The sequence below is a fragment of the Eubalaena glacialis genome, chromosome 2 (genome assembly GCF_028564815.1).
Source record: "Eubalaena glacialis isolate mEubGla1 chromosome 2, mEubGla1.1.hap2.+ XY, whole genome shotgun sequence".
NCBI lineage: Eukaryota > Metazoa > Chordata > Mammalia > Artiodactyla > Balaenidae > Eubalaena > Eubalaena glacialis.
In genome coordinates, this window is record NC_083717.1 from 141,879,687 (window position 1) to 141,892,417 (window position 12,731).

The following is a 12,731-nucleotide window of genomic DNA, read 5'->3' on the forward strand; positions in this document are numbered from 1 at the left end:
AGGTATGAAAAGAGATCTATCCTCTAAGAATTTTGAAATTGGGATAGAGACAGATATCTTAAACTCAGTTGTTTTCTGAAGAGTAGAGGGATTTGCCTAAAAAGCAGAGGAACTGCTCTGCAGCATGAGAAAAAACTGAAGGAAGTTACAGAAGGAAAGAATGTGAAAACAAAGAGAGATTGAGGACAGTCAACCCGCACATTTCAATTTGTTTATGAGACACAGCTGTGTTTTTGTCCTTATATTCTGTGAAATACATATGCTTATAATAAAATTTTCTCTTTTCTGAAGCCAAATTAAGTTCAGCTTCTTTTGTTTGCTGTTGAAGCATTAATAATTATCACAGTTCTTTCTTATAGGCTATTTATCAATAATGATTATTTCTTAGGCATTACTTTTCCTTCAGATTCAAAATTCATAGTCAATTTAGAAATTATAGATTTAAGGACAATTTCATCATACTTTATAGAAAAATTCTTAAGTGTGCTTATGAATGCTTGGTAATAAAGTCATACAACATGACTTAGGAATTCTGGTAAAAATGATGGGAAGGGTTTGAAATTGTTAATTTGAAATAGCCTTGATTTTTGGAAAATATTTGTCTTTGAAAAAGACATCAAAAAATCTATGTCAAAAACTGATAATAGATTTTCCATTTATTGATATTTCTTACTTTTTAAGAATAAAGGCCTAATCTAGTAACTTCTGACTGGTAATCATATACTGCTACTTTGGGTTAATAATACTTTTACAAAATGAAATCTAGGTTTTAGTGTCTAATTATTATACCAACATTCATGGACAAAGTTGAAATAAATTTTGGTTCAACACTGAAAACTTTTTTTTTTTTTTGACACTGTCTTATTTTATTCAAATAGCAGTCTGCTCACACATGGTCCAAGAACACCCAAATAATAAAGCAAAGATTGGTCTTCAAACATCATAGCCAATGATGCCACGCTTGCCTATGATCTTGCCAACATAAAACCACATCCACACCTCAGTGGCCACCAAACCATTCAGTAGAGCTTCCTTAACTGTGAGCTGTTTGAAGTTACCAGTTTGAGCACTATTGATAATGTTTTTCAAGCTCTGAATAGCTGTAGGGATCTCAGCAGGGGTTGGAGGAACCAATCAACCTTAGCATAGTGCCAAAATGTGGCCAGTCGAGGCTTCGAGTAAGTTACGGCAGCGTTGACCAGCACCGGGGCCTTCTCCATGAGGTTACGGACCAACTGGGCCATGGTTCTAGTACGGAAAGCCCGTCACCCCGAGTGGCCGGCTTGAAAACTTTTAATTATGAGCCAACATACGGATTTTTTAATGAATATAAATAACTGAGCTCTGTACAAATACATAAATTACGCTTATCTTCTGTGTACAGGAATAATAAATACAAATGCACTTAAAGCTGCCTTATAGTGAAATTCACAGCTTATAATATGGAATTGAATATTGGTGAAACTTTAAACAGTGTTTGGAAAGCTGAGCGTTTTTGAAGTAGACTTCTGGAAATGTTAGCTTTTTTTTTTTTTTAAACAAAATTCACATTTTATTTAGGTGGAAATAAACTATACAAAATTGATTTTCTTCACCAAAAATAACAGCAGTATTTTCTGTATTATTCCTTATAAGTGTTTCATAGAGGCAAAGGTATAAATAATCCTATATGCAAATATCCCAGCTCAAAATACCCCCCCTAACTGAAATGATCACTTGAGTATGAAAGACTTTGAACAGTGTTAGAAAAGCTACTTAGCAGGATATTGCAATAGACCAATGAGAGTTAATGGATCCTTGTGTTACTTATATACCTATTGGAGCAATAGAAATAATGAGTGGATGGATGAAGACTATATATTTGAGATAGAACTACATAGGACTTGCTGATGAATTTGATGTCAAGGTTTAGAGAGGAAATAATGATTACTCCTAAGTTTTTGGCTGAGCATTTAGCGTGTACAGTGGTAGCATTTCCTGACACAGAGAACATTGGAATAGAAATAGGCTTTCATGGGAGTGAAACCGTGCAACTCAGATTGGACTTGAACCCACGTGCTGGTACTCGAACCCAGCCTAAACCCAGATTGGGACTTGAACCACTTTTGAGATCACACACCTTGTCTCAGGACTTAATGAAGCTCAGGTTCTTTATGTCTCATCACAGAAAGAATTCAGTGAGAGACAAAGTGATAGGTAAGAAGTGGATTTATTTAGAGAGATACACATTCCATAGAATGTGGTCCATCTCAAAAGGCAAGAACAGCCTTGGGAGAAACACAGTCCACAGACAGAGTGTGGGCCATCTCAGAAGGCAAGAGGCCCTGAAATATGGCGTGGTTAGTTTTTATGGGCTGGGTAATTTCATAGGCTAATGAGTGGGAGGATTATTCCAGCTATTTCGGGGAAGAGGTGGGGATTTCCAGGAATTGGGCCACCGCCCACTTTTTGGTCTTTTATGGTTGGCCTTGGAACTGTCATGGCACTGGTGGGTGTGTCATTTAGCATGCTAATGTATTACAATGAGAGTATAATGAAGTTCAAGGTCTACGAGAAGTCAAATCTTCTGCCATCTTGGACCTAATACCAGTTTTTGTCATGTCCTATGGCTATGTCATTCTTGAAAGGTTTTGCCCTACCCCGTTCCCTCCTGCTTCAGGAGTAGGACTGTTGGGGAAATGACTTACTACTAGACTGTTAAATATTAATGTGTGTGTGTGTGTGTGTGTGTGTGTGAGAGAGAGAGAGAGAGAGACTGAGAGAGAGAGAGAGGAGTTTGGTTGACTGATTCAGGGGAGAATCAAAGTTAGAAAGGAGGATAAATGGGAGGCAGTTGACCAAGATGGCCTTAAAATTTCCCTCAGGTTGACTAAACGTTAGACAGCCTTCTGACTCTTAAGCTCCTGATCTCCCTTTTCCTAGAGCATTTACTTTAGAACACTTGTAAATTCCCCTTAGGATATAAATCTTTTTAAAAGCCTTTTGCCAGTTTTATAACCCATGAATGACTTTCTCAAGGACCTGAGGGCCGTCCCTTTGAAATGTAATCATCAAGGAAGGTAAAGTCCTTATCTCTCAGTTTCTAGAGGAAAGCAGGAACCTAACTTCAATGGGCTCTAAATAGGCAAACACAAATAGCCTAATAAGAGTTAGTTATACATTTGCAAACTCAGACATAACTCACTATACTCAACATCTCCCATTGATTAACCTTCCCTGTAACTTCTCTTAAATTAATGGAACATGACATTTAGGCCCTTGCTCCTGTGATCTCAAGACCAGCAACAGCAGCCTTCCTGGGTGCTGGTTGGAAATGAAAAGAGTTCAAATCCCAACCCAGGTCTACTAAATCATAATCTGCGTTTTTAGTTAGATCCTCAGGGGATTCATATACACACTAAAGTTTGAGAAACACTGCATTAGGTTACCTAGGGAGGGAAACTAGACTTCAAAGCCAGTGGGGGTGGGTAATGAAGAATGAAACAGTGGACTGGTTGTGTAGTTAAAGTTGAAATATTATGAGAGTGTGGACTGTAGAATAAATTAGATGGAAGGATGGGCTAGCCTGGCCAAAGAGAGGGATGTGAATATAAGGTTAGTGAGGTTGTTGATAATAGCATGGTCAAATGTACAATCACAGTAGGGTTGGCTGGCAGTAATCTGGGGGCTAGATTCGTCTGTGAGAGGTCTTTAAAGGTTATGGCTGTCTAAGTAAGTATATTGGGCAATGGCATGAGTATCAAATATTTTGTGTTTTTTTTTTTTTTTATATTTTGTGTTTTTAAAAGTCAAGAGAAGGAAACATGGTTTAGAAGTATCAATAACACCCTTGTGTTATCTTCCAGTTGTGAGGTACATATGAAGGGGAAATAAAAAAGTAGCCTGGGGCTTCCCTGGTGGTGCAGTGGTTGAGAATCTGCCTGCCAATGCAGGGGACACGGGTTCGAGCCCTGGTCTGGGAAGATCCCACATGCCGCGGAGCAACTGGGCCCGTGAGCCACAATTACTGAGCCTGCGCGTCTGGAGCCTGTGCTCCGCAACAAGAGAGCCTGCGATAGGGAGAGGCCCGCGCACCGCGATGAAGAGTAGCCCCCACTCGCCGCAACTAGAGAAAGCCCTCACGCAGAAACGAAGACCCAACACAGCCAAAAAAAAAAAAAAAAGTAGCCTTGTCTTGAGAGGGCTAGGTGGAGGCTGTGACCTCAGGAAAGAGCCAGGATTTAGATGAGACAGGAGTTGGCAAACTTTCTGTACAGGTCCACCTAGCAAATATTTTAGGCTTTGTAGGCCACCTGGTCTCTGCCACAACTACTCAACTCTGCTCTTATAGTGGGAAAGCAGCCATAGACCTTATGTAATTAAATGAGTGATTCAATAAAACTTTATTTACAAAAAATAGGCATCAGACTGAATTTGACCTGGAGGCTATTGTTTGCAGACTCCTGAGTTAAGGTATCAAGGTAAAGAAAGTGATGATGATGATAGTATGGGGATATTTAATCCTGGATTTCAGAGGAATCTAGAAAACACTGGGATGCTGAAGAGCTGTGGTAGATTTGTGTCAAGTTAGGAGATATATAAAGCAGTGTGGCACAAACTGTGAGTGAGCCGGGATTTCTGCTGGTAATGTAAATAAAAAGCAACATGAGGCATGGAAAAGTAGTCCTGATATTCTTTAAAAATTTTGAATTAACCACATATTTCACAATATTTTATACATGCACAATAATATAAACTATATAGAAGCTATATAAAACAAGATGAAACTCATGTGTCCAGGTTAAGGAACAGGATGTTAGGAATATTTTGAAGCCCCTGTGCATCCCCTCATATTCTTATTCATCTCCTCTCTCCAAAGGCGAGCTCTGCTCTAAATTTTGTGTTTATCCTTTCCCAGTTTTTCTGTACCTGGAACTCAGTTAAAGAACAAATCTAGAATTTAGAAGACTGAATAGAGACCTCTGGAGAGATTGAGAAATTTCTCTCCCAGAGGTGTGTATTTACATTACAAAGGCAGATAAAATCTTATGTCAGTCATCCATTTACATTCCAAAGGGTTAAAAATTGGGAAACTTCCTCTTCACTTCCCAGAGAAGATTTGTTTATCCCAGGAAGATAAAGTTTATTTCTCTCTCTCTGGAGGAGAGGGAGGCAGCTGGGCAGTGTGTAATCCCTATTTGCTCCCAGAATTATAATTTTGGGGTTTTTCTCCTTTGGGGCAAGAAACCTCCTTTGTGCACTTGCAGGCCCAACCATATGGCTCTCATTGCATCACCTGGAAGGGGGAAAATGAGGTATGGGGAACAGAAGTGCTTACTGTTGTATTAGTAATCTTCCCTGATCCAGAAACCTCATGTTTGCTTTCAGAACAAAGTAAACGAATATAGATATCAAACACCTACCATCATCAACAGCAAATACATATTCTTGTCAAGCGTGCCCTGGGTTCTGAGGGTTTAGAAGTCCTATTTCTCCAAGGTATACAACAGGTTCACCATGGACACAGCAAGAGCTTTATTGAATTATAAGCTGTGTCATCTGCCTGGAACTTTGGGCTTCCCATGTTCAGGGGCTAGCAGATGAGAAGATTCATCGCAGGGGCAATCGACTTGCTTTATCAGAAGGTAGGGCTGCTGTTACACAATAGGGACAGGGAAGAATATGTTCATCTACTTGGGCACTGCTTGATAATTCCTTATACAATTTTAATGGTCAGTGGACAGGTGTAACCGCCACAACCTGGGAACATAATGTCCAAGGCTCAGACCCCTCAAGGATGAGGCACTGTGTCACACTACCCAGTAAGAAGTGCTAGCTTAGGAGAGAAGAATCTACAATGGGTGGTAGAAGACAGAGATGATGTCAGTTATAATCCTGACAGCAGCTGCAGTGGTGATGACTGTCCTTTGTCCCAGTGACCGTCCTTTTATAAGTTTCCACTAGGAAAAGAAGCCTATAATCCTCTATGAGCCACTCCCAGAATTTATAAGGATATTCAAGAAGCACAAAAAGTAGACTTTAGTGGACTCTATGCTGCACTGCCAAGATCCTTCTTTAAGATTGAAGGACTTATTCTCTCAGCCTCTGGGAGCACTCCTGGCAGACAGCCCTCAGTTGTCATCTCACCCAAAGTCATATTCCCATCTTGGGGCAGCCCACATCCAATGACTGTTCAATGCAGGAATATAAAGGCCTGCTCCTACTGACCACCTTCTCCCTCTGCCCCTCCTCCTTTCTTCCCTGTCCACAGCTGTTGATTCCAAGAGTAGTCCCTTATAACTCCCCAGATGCTAATTTCAGTCACTTGGTCTGCTTTGTTGGGAACCCCAGCAATAACACATAGCAGTTAATGAATTATTTTTAAAATATGTGTCTGAATGATGTGTTACTTTGAGGGATAAATACTGAAAGGGTCAGTTTATAGAAGTTAAAAAGAAATATTCTTAAAGTTAGAGTTAAGGGGAAAATACAAAACCTGCTGGCAACATTGACTGGAGCTTAAGCACCTGATACAGCACCTTCCCTCCGGGAGGAATGAAAATTCACAGAGTATGGGACTTTTGCTTCTCAACTGTGTGGCAATAACGGTAGCAGTGACTTTACCCAGGAGTTTGTTAGGCTATCAGGTTCCACCCCGGAGCTACTGAATCAGATTTTGCATTTTACAAGATCCCAAGGTAATTCCTATCCAGTGATTTAGACCAATGATTCTCAACCCTGACTGCAAAGTAGAATCACCTATGAGCTTTGAAAAAAAATGCTTATGCCTATGCCTCATTCTAAATAAATTCCATTAGGATCTCTGGGATATGGTGTCCAAGCATTAGTATATTATAAAAGTTCCCAAGGCCTTTTATAATGCATAGCCAGATTTAGTACTCATTGATACAAAGGGTCTTCAAGATTTCTTTTCCCCTTTAATGTCTTAGGTTAGTTACAAATGCCTATGAAATTCCTTTGGATTCCCATCACTAAGTCTCCATTTTTCCCTTAGAATTTTTAAGCTGTTTATCTCATTTCCATTCTTCCAACCTCAGAAAATCAAAATCTGAAACTGTATACTGATCAGTTTGTTTATTGTCTGATTCTAGCCTCTAGAAATTGCAGCTTTCTATCCTTTCTTCTCAATGGACTATGGATAAGGTGAAACTAATAAATGGCCATAAAGCTTAGCTTCCAGGTACAAAATCAGTGCTCATACTCACTCCTTTCAAAATGCTGTTTCAGTTTGGTTAGAAGGATCTTTAATTTCAATGTATTTTTTGGGTCAGTCAATGAAGTTTGGCCCCAAGACAAATCATTCAATCCTTTGTTCCTTCCCAGTGCTTTGAGACATAGGACCAAAGAAAAGGATGAAATTATATAAATAGCTACAATGGTATCCAATTCCCAGACCACTGATTCTTGCTAAAGCAAACAAGTACAGAAGACAATTGGAAAAAAAAAAAGCCCATCACTTCTTTCTACATAAAATAGGAGATAATTCAAATAGATTGAATTATGTAGACCTGAATAAAATAACATTATTTTAATAATAAAACACACGCATTACGTAGCAGTTTTAAATATGCTTGGTGTGTAGGTCTTTCTCCACATGTTCTAGAAACCTTTCATTGACTAAAATAAACCAGTGAAATATAGGAAAAGGACATAATAGTTTAATATTTCAAAGTTATTTAATGATAAATGAAGAAAGTCTGTCAGTATGTCTAAATAGAAGTTTATTTGCATGAATATTCCTTGTACACTAAACCCCATGTGAAAACAAATATATATTTAAAACATACATTAGATCTAGGAATATTTTATCACTGTCAAGGTGAGAGAACAGAAGAAGAAAATTTTGCTCATGTAAGTGGAAAGTTTGTCAAACTGCTATTAAAATTTGGAATTTGGCAGTTTTGTCATTATCATTATTTTTTTAAATTATTTTTTAAATAAATTTATTTATTTTATTTATTTATTTTTGGCTGTGTTGGGTCTTCATTGCTGCTCGTGGGCTTTCTCTAGTTGCGGCGAGCAGGGGCTACTCTTCCTTGTGGTGCGTGGGCTTCTCATTGCGGTGGCTTCTCTCGTTGTGGAGCACGGGCTCTATGCACACGGGCTCAGTAGTTGTGGCTCGCGGGCTCTAGAGCACAGGCTCAGTAGTTGTGGTGCACGGTCTTAGTTGCTCCACGGCATGTGGCATCTTTCCGGACCAGGGCTCGAACCCGTGTCCCCTGCATTGGCAGGTGGATTCTCAACCACTGCACCACCAGTGAAGCCCCTGTCATTATTATTTTTTACTTAGGAAATAATATTATTTTTTTTTTCTGAAGGGAGAATACATTAAGATTCTCGTATGGGAGAGAATCAACCAAAGGTCAAGAAAAGAAACTTCTTCACAAATTATAACATGTGTCGTAACTTACTTAAACATTTAGTGACTTCAAGTAACTATGCATATGCATCCAGATGTTAACACTGGACCTGATGTTACCGTCAGTTGCCTTTATACATGAGTGACCAAATCCTATGCTTGAGATGGTGAAAGGGAAACCTGCAGGAATGGCCGTTGCATGTTCACATGGAATTCTGCATTCCTTGGCTTTTTATACAAACTCTTTTAAAGATCATGATATCTCAACATGTATTCAGGACTATTTCCACTTTTAGGCAGTGGTAGTTTATCACTCATCTCTTTAGACCTTCAGTTGGCTAAAAAATACTGACTGGCTTTATTATATATTTTCTTTCTTTCATTTCCCCCTCCTCCCCAATTTAGATAATTCCTTCCATTGGCCTTAGCCATCTAAAATTTCTCATAATTGTACATTCATATACAGATATCCTGCAGGCAATTATTTCCTTAGTGTATTTGATTGTGTTTTCCCCTATCTTACAATTGCCTTGACCAAAAGAAATGAGAGACCTAGAGATAATTTGAAAATATTTTTGAAATATTTTGAAAATAATTTTGAACTGGAATACTTTATATCTTGTTTTCAAATTCTAGCAAAATGACACTATCATTTTTCTGACTATATACATGCCTAAGGAGGAAAATTCAGAGCTTATTGTAAGAGTCACACTGGTCTTGTAGCAGCATAGACATATTAACTTTGAAGACTTGAAATTATATCACTATAAGTTAACTGCCAAGATGAAAACTTGTTAATTTGATTTTACAGGTAATGGAAGATTGAATACATTTTATGAATACTTGTGAAAATTCAACATGTAGAAAAAAATTCATTTATAGTCCTCTAAAAACTCACGAATGGAGTTGTTTCACCTTGCGAATAACATCAGGCCCAACTCTTTTCAGAGTAAGAAGTAATATTTACCATTTAGCTCTAAGGAAGGAGAAGGAATCTCATTTGTGTTTATGACTGAGAAATTAAGTATTTGTTAGCTTGTTGAATAAACTCTTGTCATTAGGTAACCTTTTAAAATGTGTTTCCTTCAGAAAATTGAGATCACTAAATATCTGAAATATAAAAGGGATTTATAAGAAGGGAGGCTTTATATCTACAGGGTATGAAACTTCAAGTATTTTGATAATGTGTACAATTTAATTATTACAGCCTTTTAAAGACCATGTCAAAACTTCAGTTATTTCTAGCTGTGGCTTCTGCCCTCAAGTAGCATGTTAATTAATTAAACATTTTGCCTACGTGGGTTTTTGCCCACAGATATTAAACAGTATTGTTTGGGCAGTTTTCAAGGCTACTGTTAAAAATTATAGAATCACAGAATCATAGGCAGAGTCCAGTCGTGTCATGGTGTGATGACAGGTTCTCTGACAGCAGAGCTTAGGGAAAATACTTCTGTAAACAGCCTTCCCAGATTAAGAGAAAAAATCCTGTTACTCCTTTCCCCCTCTGCTCTTGCTCTTCTTATCTGTTAATTTTTCTTTCCACTATACCAACAGCAGCCTGGTAGCTTTAGTAACTAAGTGCTTTGGCCTCATGAGACAAGAAGCTTATCAAACTTTTCAAACTTGAAAACCCATTCAGTTATCAGCAACCCAGTGACTGTCACAAACAGTATGTGCTGTGAATCACCACAAAGAAATGAAAAAGGTCCAAGTAACAAGTGCTCCAAAAATGTTTTCTGCTTCATGCTTAATTAACTCAGATGATAAGTCTTCGATGCATAAACATGTGAACGTTTTCACCAGAACATATTGTCAACAACCCAGGGAAACATTATGGTGCAATAAGCTTTAGAGATAATCCTTTGCCTTTTGTTAATGTGTTTTGAATCGCAAACATTAGAATTCAGCCCTTTCAAATATGATGAAAAGACCATGATTCCTAGAGCAAAATTAAAATCAGTATTATTTTTATGATTGCTTTCATAATTAGGAGTTAGTTTTGGGGAGAAATCCAAAAATATTGATATGCTTCAAAATCTCTAAATCCTTTTCTGCTTCCATAAACCATATGTTTTCTTTTATCATGTACTACTTCTCATAGAAAGTACTGGCAGAGATTCTATCACTTTAGACATTATAGTTAAAAGTAGATAGATTCTCTCTGTAAAAGAGCCTTCTATCAGCACAATCCTACCTGTGTGGGAACATTTTAGAGTTACTTGATGAAAATATAGTGTCACTAATGTTTCCTTGTTTGTGTATCCCAGTTTTATATTCCTTGGTATATAGTAAAAAATTCCAAAAAACAAGGCTAAAACAAAAGGCAGTAATGAAAACAAGCATAACTGAGAATTCAAAAAGCTCTATGCAAATGGAAAAGCATATTGAAAGCAGTAAAAATGAGTAGGGGTTTACTCTTGGCCATACTTTCTTTTAATATTATCTGTTTTATAGGTTTTTAAAAAATATAAATACATATAGGGCTTCACATTTTTCCAATGTGTTCTAAGTTGCAAACGGCATAAGGAAATAGTGGTTTTTGTAAATCCATAACATGTAGAATGTCAGCACCTATTAAAATGTGTAGATGTGCAGCACAGATACAAATATTAATTGCCGATATTCATTTTTAAATAACCAATTTAAAACTAACCTATAGGTTATGGAGACTTGACCAAAACTCAAATTCTTTCTTATATGTTTCTTCATAAGAAAGATTATTATTTCTCTGATTCTATGCAAATCAGACCTTAAGAATAAAACTAGGTCTTCCAAAATTTGTAAAACTATATGTGAAAAATTATTTATCTAAGCTTATATAAGTGTTATCTACCATTGCCAACAATTCTGATCATGAAGTAGACTGATATATACTGAGCATCTATAGTATAAATCTACTAAATACCTTCTTCTGTAGATATTGAGAAGGTTCTGTCTGCAAACCTTTTCTCTCTCTTTTTTTAAAATATTTTATTGAAGTATAGTTGATTTACAATGTGGTAATTTCTGCTGTACAGCAAAGTGATTCAGTTATACATATATGTATTCTTTTTCATATTCTTTTCCGTTATGGTTTATCACAGGACATTGAATATAGTTCCCTGTACTATACAGTAGGACCTTGTTGTTTATCCATCCTATATATACTAGCTTGCATCTGCTAGTCCCAAACTCCCAGTTCTTCCCTCCCCACTTGGCAACCACAGGTCTATTCTCTATGTCTGTGGGTCTGTTTCTGTTTCATAGATATGTTCATTTCTATCGTATTTTAGGTTCCACATACAAGTGATATCACGTGGTATTTGTCTTTCTCTTTCTGACTTACTTTGCTTAGTATGATGATCTCTAGGTCCATCCATGTTGCTGCAAATGGCATTATTTCATTACTTTTTTTTGTTTGTTTGTTTTTGTTTTTGTTTTTTTGTTTTTGTTTTTTCCACACACACTGTATTTTATTTTTACAAGAGATAAATAGACTGACACCAAGCATTGTACATGGATGACCACAACAAAAGCAACAATGATTGCAATTACCAAACATGAAACACACTCATACTATGTCATAATATTGACATTCAGTCCAGTAATCCTCCACTGCAACAGCTCCTTTACTTTGCAGTGAAAATTGATTTGTATATTCTTTGCCTCTGAGTTCTTGTGGGATTTTTTCTTTTTTTAAATTCAACCAGAAAGTCACAAAAATTATACTCATCCTCATCAGTTCACTCAGTCCCATGTAATTAATTTTTTTTTTTTCATCTTGATCTTTTGTTAGCACTTTTATGAGCTCATCAGTTTTTCATTAGAGTTCTGAAAATGCTTATTCATTCAGTTCAGCAGTACAGTCAGGTACCAGAAACCTGTACTTGTCAGAGTCTTTTCCATGAATTTCCTGAAGATGAAACCCTTTTATAGGAACATATTTACAAAAGCATCAGAGTACACCCAGAACTGTCTGTAAATGACAAAAGACTTAAAAATGACCACGGTTAAAGATTTGATGAAAGTTCATAATAATGCAGTTGACAAGAAAATTAGTTATTTCTGAGATATACATTTTAAAGTAATAACTAGGATTATGACTTATAACATTATACCAGAACATATAAGATTTTTAGAAATTTCATGTAATGTCTGAAACATTTATATTAACATATTTCCATACAAATAACCCAATGAAAGTTTAGTATTAGTTGTTTTGTTTGTTTGTTTATACTGCAGGTTCTTATTAGTCATCAATTTTATACACATCAGTGTATACATGTCAATCCCAATCGCCCAATTCAGCACACCACTATCCCCACCCCACCGCAGTTTTCCCCCCTTGGTGTCCATATGTCTGTTCTCTACATCTGTGTCTCAACTTCTGCCC

General features: G+C 37.0%; 1 pseudogene; it reads right to left on the bottom strand.

The window, feature by feature from the left end:
* Positions 1-886: 886 nt before the first annotated feature.
* Positions 887-1,244, bottom strand: LOC133085447 (ATP synthase subunit g, mitochondrial-like; annotated as a pseudogene).
* Positions 1,245-12,731: the final 11,487 nt, after the last annotated feature.